The following is a 6,750-nucleotide window of genomic DNA, read 5'->3' as shown; positions in this document are numbered from 1 at the left end:
ACTCTCACATTATTCTAGAGAGATGTTTCAAGTATTATTGAAGAGTTTTCTAAGTATGTGGTTGAATGTATGTGAACCCTAAGTCAAAAGTTAGCAGAGTCACACTTACAAAGAGATAGTGTCTCTTAATGAAAAGGTGCATAACCCACCGTAATGCTTTCTCTGTTGTAGATGCAACCATACACATAAGTTTGTTGTTTTTCTTTAATCGACAAAATCCCCTTTAGTTCGTTGGTTGTTATAAATGTTTTGAGTAACATGTGGACGATAGACAGAGGAAACTAGCTTCAATGATAGCCTCTGACAATTTCTCCTTTAGAATAGATTTTATATTACTTTTACACTTCTACATTTGCATTCACCCTTTGTCCATTCTTAAAATGAACCTTATCCCAATGAGGTGAAAGACTTCTTTGAAGGTACAACAAAAGAATCAAAATAGAGGTGCTAACTATAAGTTGAGTTGGTTATTTTATCAAATAGGTTTTCCTACTAGTGTTTTAATCTATTTATATTTCTATTTCCAATAAGGAATGTTTGTCTTGTGAGATCATAGAAAAGCTTGGGATTTAGACAATAGTTTAGTCTTTAAAGCTTTACTTGCACATATGGTGCTTACAATTCACAAGTATTACAAACCAAGTTGACATGGGGTATGTTGATAACCATTAATTTTCCTAACAATTTTCATCCCCACCAGTGAAGAACCAAATTCCATAGTGAACCATTAATATTTGTTGAAAAATAAATCATATATTTTGAGCTTCTACAGGTGAAAACTCTTCCCATTGAATTTATCCATATCTATCTTCGAACAAATGGCCATATTCTTTGACCATAATATGTACTTCCACAAATATACCATTGTAATACAATATACCACAACCCCAAGCTAAACCCCTTAGCCACAAAGGTGTCAACATGAAACCAAAATTACTCTGATACAAAATGTAGATTTTAACGCTATATATTTAATTGTGGGAATCCGATTCTTAATAAAACAAAAAGTATGCAATGCGAATCATATATTAACAAAAAAAATTTATTTTGGAAACCCAAACTCGGAAGTTCAACAACATTTTTTCAATACATTCTTCCATATAATATTATAATACAATACATACATACATACATACATACATACATACATACATACATACATACATACATACATACATATATATATATATATATATATATATATATATATATATATATATATATATATATCATATGACATCTGTAAATTATTAATCCATCTATCACGTATTATAATAAATCGCGGTTCCTTAACTGAATCTACAAAATCATGAGCAAATCCATCATGCACTACAAAATTGTTAAAGGAAAGAAATTGTGTGCTGAAAACGACAAAAAATGCATGCAAAAAACCATGAATATTTTCATGGGAGTTGCTTCTAAACCTGTGAGTAAGAGGGATTCTGCCCCTTTATGAGATCTCTCTAACCCTACCTCTATTCATGTCACAACATACAACATGTGGGGATAGTCGTGCAAATAATATAACACATACCCAATAATTTGTTGATCAAATTAACAAGGGAATGTTCATACATGGCATCTTTTCACTTATATAATTTCTACACTATTTGGAAGCCTATTTTAGAGGAATAACTCAACCATTGTATTTCCGTTTTTTTAGCATATCTTCATAAAATCTCAGTCTAGAATTTGTATATTGAATATTTTTCCAATACTAGTTTACATACTAGTTCTTGTTGTCTTAGGAGTACAATTATTCAAACTTGTGATTAGGGGAATGTTACGTTTTATGTACTTGGACAATCAGAAAATTCAAGACCTCATTTCTATGAGTTTTGATTCCAGTCTAATGATTAGGGGTTGTCACATCATATGTTAGTGAGATCTAAATGTAGAAATAGCTAAATTGGAATAACACAAGTTAACATTATGAGATAAACAAACTTGTGTTTAGTATTGCTCAAAACCTTTTTCACTAAGGTTTGTATTGTATCACATTCATAATTTTATATTTTATCATATCTAATGGGCACAAATGATATCTTAAACCATGACAAAAACCCTTGAGAAGAAATAATAATCTATAAGTAATATGATTGGTGGTGAATTTGTTTAAGAAGAAGATTCAATTGCTTAACTCCTAAAACCTCCAACTAAAAAGAATACACCATGTGAAATCTCCCAAAACATTATTACTATGATTAAATAACTTAAAAATAAATTAACAATGATATTATTGAGGGTCGTATTCTATAGCCCAGTGTGAAGGCACCGTGTAAGTATATTTGCCCCTTTTAAAATAAAAATAAAATATTCTCTAAATAGAAAAACAATGTTGGCTATAATAAATAAAAAAATTATGCATATTTAATATAATTTCATGTAATTAGAAGTAAAAAATATGTGAGTATACTTTTCAAAAATATTTTAACACATGATATCAACTTCATATATATTCATATATAGAAAAAGATATGTTAAAAAGAAAATATTTTAATGTTGTATAGAATAAAATATGGAATGTGGATTATGACGAAAATATTTTAATATGAATTAATATTCATATATTAAAAACAAAAATACTAGTTTAATGTCTGTGATCAAATCATTTAATGCACATGCTATGTAATCTCTATAACATTCAAGAATACAATTTCAACAATGTTAACACCCAGGTTGTTCCCTATGACTCCCAAGGGAATACGACCGGGGTAACCACTAACCAATCTTTTGATTGCAGTTCCTAGCCAAACTGTAATCAGAGAGGCCTCTCTCTTTATAATTTGTCTCTGTTCTGATAGTATTTTAGGCTAGCTATTATGTTCAAACCTTTGTTTTCTGTTTGGTTGGGTAATGTTTCAGTCAAGATATATGTGCTCTCATTAGAATGTTATATGTCATTGGGCAATGGAGTCAGTGGTCCTTTAACTATTTTGAAGTGCTGCGTGATGCTGTAGTGATGCTGCAGAGCAAGGTTAGTGTCTGAGAAATAAAATTTCATAAAGTGATTGGGTGGGTTGTGTCCAGTTTATGCAAGGCAATTAAGAATCTTACAGTAAACTGTTAGAGAAAGACAGTGAGAATATTGACCTAGGAGCATTTAAGAATTTCTAGGCGATATTCATACACATAGAATTAACAGCGACATGAGCAATTAAGAATTCATGTTCGTGGTTAATTCTGAAGACAAACATTCACAGCGGTAAAAATTGAGTACAAGGTGTAGTGAACAAATCCTGCACTATTCTTTTTCTTTACTGCTAGTTTAGTGTAACATGAATATGATTTGATAAACATAAGAAAGAGACAAACAGAGATTAAGGAAAAAACTTGTTATTTCATCAGACAGCACAGGAATTCTGCATCAACACATGAATCCTCACCAAAACACCATAGTTCCAGGAAATCACTGAGCTGATTTAGCTCTTTGTATTAAACAATTCTGTAAAACAGTATAGATGCCTCAGAGTGAAAAATTACCAACCCCTTATGCGTTACTAAGGGCAGTATATATACAAAGTTTACATAACAAAATATCTGTATGGAGAGTGAATGCTACATTAATATCATGCCAACTGCTGGAGTGTAGCAGCTGAGAAAGTTAATGCTGTAATAACTTTTGTTGCGTTTAGCTGTAAAAAATTGGTCAGAGCCTGTTGTCTTGGTGGCAGTTGGAGTCGGCTGATGGTACGCTGTCAAAATTTGCGCATTTCTTTCACCTTTTGGGCTAGCCGTCGTTGTCTATGTGCTGAGTCACATTTCAGCTGCTTTTAATGCTGACTTTATCATGCTGTTTGTCTTGTAGTGACCTTGAGCTGGCAGTGACCGAACAACTGAAGCTACCGTAGCAGAATTTGAAGCATTGCTTGCCACCAATCCTCTTTGGGCATTTGATGCCTCCTAATCTTTATCAAGGTCTCATCGGCCTCTGTATATCTGTAGAAATTAGGAGGAGTCTCAAAAAGATGATTCACTTCATTCTCAATAAAGAACAGGCCTTCCAATTTGTCATATAAGCTCTGTCCTGAGGGAGGTCCTGTTTGTTCAGATGTACTGCCAGATGCAGTAATCTGATTCTCAATGTATGTTGCCATTCTGTTGGCAAATTGATCTCGGGAGACTAGTTTTCCTGCACCAGTTAGGAGGCTGGGCAGGCCTTTTTCTTGCAGCACTGCCAACTTAACTTTGAATTCCTCCACATCTGCTGTGATCTCATAGCACTTCCTCTCCACAGTTTGCACATAGCTCCTGAGAGTTAGCACCTTCTTGGCAGTGAGGACAGCCTCTGTTCTGTTGGGAATGCCTATGGCTGCCAGTTCCTCCTTTTCCTGCCTGTTCAGGAAGTCTATCATTCTGTTGGCCTGCTCTGGTTTGTTTTGCAGCAGTGTTTTGGCCTTATTAATCTCTATTTGGGCTTGGCCCAACAAGTCCATATGTTCATGCATTGTTTTTATTGATCTCCATTGTTGAGTGATGGATTGGCCTATTTTGGCCCACAGAATCCTTTTTATGTCGGCCATGGCTGTTTCTAGATTCATCTCTTTTTCTAAGGCCTTTATCTTGTCCTTGAGGGCCTTTATCTCTCTGCCCTGTTCAACCACAGTTACCTTTGACTTGTCATATTTGGCATCCAGTTTTGCCAATTTTGCCTTGGCCTTATTTATTTCATTGGACTGGAGCTCCATTTCTTTGATGGCCTTGGTCAATTCCTCTACACTTTTGCTGGCTTCTGGAGCTGTTGTTGTTCCTGCTGCTTCTGTTGTGGGGGCCACTGCTGCCCTTGAAGTTGCTGCTGTTGTGGAAGTAGTTGAAGGAGCTTGGGAAGTGGATTCTCCCTATTTATCTTGTAGTGCTCCTTCCAGCTCTTTTTCCAATTCCCTGATCCTCTGGTCTTGCTGCATTAGGAGGTCTAGTTGGTCCTCAGCCTGTTTTTGCTTTTGAAGTTCTGCTGTTTGAGGGTGCTCTGTGGGCTGCAGCTTCAATCTTTTCTTCAATGCATTGAGGTCATCATCTTTCTTCTTCATGAGGGCCTTCACACCCGTTGGATCACTAGGATCATGTCCTAGATCAATGATGATCTCCTCAAGAGACTTTATTCTATTGTCTTTGGCCTGAGAGGACATTCTCTCAAAATCCAACTGGGTGTTGGTGTTTTTTAGGGACTCTTTCAGCTCATGGGCCATGGTGGCCTTCTCTACCAAGGTTGCATAGACCATCTCCCCAGCTTGCTTATGGAGTTCAATCTGGTCCATGGGATGTATATCTCTGGCTAGGACCTCCACCCTTGTCTTTACAAAATCTGCAGTTATCTTAGGCTGTGGCCCTTTGGGCTTAAAGTGGCTGAGGAGCAATTTTTCCTGCTGAATGTCATATACCGACATTAGCCTTTCTTGCTGGGCTGGTGTTGCATCTATGAATTGCTTGTAGACCTCAGCCCTTAGCAGCTCATTCTGAGCTTTTATTTGTTTGAAAGAAACCTTAGTGCTCTTGGGCTTCTTACTCTGCTGGGAGGAGGAAGAAACTTCCAAACCAAGCTGCAATCCTTGCTCCTGCCGAAAAGAGCTTGTTCCTGTGTGCTGGCTGCCCTCCCTATTTTTCCTTGAGCTGTCAAGGAATTCTTCAGTAATGTCTTCCACCTCTGGGGAGTCTAGCCTTTGCCTTTTGGCTTCTGTTTGCTGGGAGGATCCACTAAGAGGAGTGGACTCTTCTCTATCTCTTTTTGTACCCCTTTCCTCATGTGCTAGGGTCTGCAAAATTGGGGCAGTCAATGGCTCAGTTTGAGGTGGTGGTGTTTTCATTATTGGAGCTGCTGGTAGCCCAGTTTGTGGTAGGACAGTTTGCTCTTGCTGCCGTTCTGTTTGCTGCTCTGTTTGCTGCTCTGTTACAGGGGCAGGCTTTTCTTTCACTGCCTCTTCCTCTGCACCCATTATGCCTTTGCCTTTGTCTGTCGCCGGTGCTGATGTAGAGGGTGCCTGTGGTGCAGTCCTTGTGGCCGAGGTCCCTTGTCCTGCTGAGTGAGGCTGTTTGAGGGGTACCTGCTGCACAGAGTCTAGGTCAAAGGTCTTTTCAAGCTCCATCATATTCTTAAGCATTATTTCATCTTCAGTCAGCTTTTCAACTAAAGTACCCTATAGCCATTCTTGCTGGTTGGCATATTTCTCAATATGTGAGTATTGACAATGCCTATAACCTAGGAGTCTGTATTTGGTTCTTCTTGTAGAGATGACGCCCTCAGGGTCATAAGGGACCCACCGGAAACTATATGACAGTTTATATTTGTCCTTGAGGATGAGGTCAGCATCTTCCCATCCTTCCTTTTTATTCATGATGAATGGGCCCAACTGGTGTTTGAACTTGAGGTGAGCCTTCTTCCTGGAGCTGTGGAAATGGGTGAGGTCAGACTGAATCAATTGCCTATAATATTCCAAGGCAAATATCCTCATGGGCACATACTTTGGGAGTCTGAAAGGACAGAGCTCACAGCCATAGATCCTGATGACTGTGTGTTCCTCATATAGGTACCAATCACCTATTTTGCATTTTTTGGAAAGCTGCAGAGCCTTCTGTATCTCTGTTGACATTCTGGGAGGAGGGGACCTCATTAATAGGCAAGAGACTGGATACACAAATTGGTCAACAAACTCACAATAGGAATAGGGCGAGTTTGTGACATTGTGATAGACAGAGGTCCAGAAGATGACAGATCTTCTTTCCCCTCTATAATCCAGCTTTTTGATATAGCATGGA

Source organism: Pinus tabuliformis, chromosome X (assembly GCF_031772625.1).
Source record: "Pinus tabuliformis cultivar Carrire ecotype Pingquan chromosome X, CPIR1, whole genome shotgun sequence".
NCBI classification, from domain to species: Eukaryota; Viridiplantae; Streptophyta; class Pinopsida; order Pinales; family Pinaceae; genus Pinus; species Pinus tabuliformis.
This window is presented reverse-complemented; position numbering follows the sequence as displayed.